We start from the raw sequence: 1,178 nt of genomic DNA on the forward strand, positions 1-1,178 counted from the left end.
TGATCCCAATCTGCTTTGCCTCTTTACTGATGCAGTCTAAGCATTTGGGTGCAAGGCGTGCCGCATCCCTTCCTTTTATGATGATGACAAAGTCGTCCGCGTAGTTTAGCAGCCTGCAGTGATGTGGAAGTTTCAACCTCATTATTCTTTCCATTAAACAGTTGAAGAGAAGAGGGCTGAGAATACCTCCTTGCGGTGTACCATTTTCATGTCTTTTGTACTCAAAGACTGTGCCATGAAGTTTTACTCTTGCTTCTCTGTTTATGAGACAGTTTTTGGTCCAGGAGAGCAGGTTGCCTCTGACCTCTTTGTCAATGAGGCAGCAGAGAATAGCTGGGGCGCTAGCCAGTTCAAAGGCTTTTTCGAGGTCTAGGAATATCAGCATTCCTGGTCTGTCATTCAAGTGGGCTAACAGAGTTGTAATACATTCCACTGTGCCAACCCCTCTTCTATAGGCACACATATCATGGTACAGTTTAGGCATTTTCCACTCCAGTCTGTTGAGTGCCATTCTGTCTGCCGTCTTGGCTGCACAGCTTTGATGAGAGATGGGCCTGGAATTAGCTGGATCTTTGGGTTTTGGGATCGGCACTATGTCTGCTCTATTCCAAGCAGAAGGTCTAGTTTGAGAAGTCCAGGCTAAATTAATTAACCTTAGGTATGCAGCGTCTCCCTCTGGGCCAAGGTTTCTAATCGTTTTATAGGTTGATTTTTTATTTTTTATTGATTGATTGATAAAGATTAAGCCACCCAAGAGGTGGCACGGGCATGAATAGCCCGTAAGTGGTAAAAAAAAAAAAAATCCCAGTATTCTGAGGTTGCATTTAACCATCAGGCTGTTATCGCGGGGGAGGATACTGCTTCACAGTTTTTATGAGGGTGTCCAGCTGCTGGACACCTTTGTTGACCAGGAGAGTGGCTGTGTTGATGGTTTCAGGGTGGCCACTGCATGATTCAGGAACTCTTAAAGCTCTTCTAAGATCATTGGTTGCTTCACATTCCAGAAGATAGTGAAGTAATGGCTTTTCTGTGACAGTTTGGCAGAAGATGCACTCTCTCTGTCGGAGTTCACCAATCTCCCAGTTGCATCTGTAACCTAGACGTAGTCTATATAGCCTAACTGCTATTTCCCTGTGGATTCCTTTTGGGATATTTAACCTTTCTAATTTGGTTGCCTG

Source organism: Procambarus clarkii, chromosome 53 (assembly GCF_040958095.1).
Source record: "Procambarus clarkii isolate CNS0578487 chromosome 53, FALCON_Pclarkii_2.0, whole genome shotgun sequence".
In the NCBI taxonomy this organism is placed as follows: Eukaryota; Metazoa; Arthropoda; class Malacostraca; order Decapoda; family Cambaridae; genus Procambarus; species Procambarus clarkii.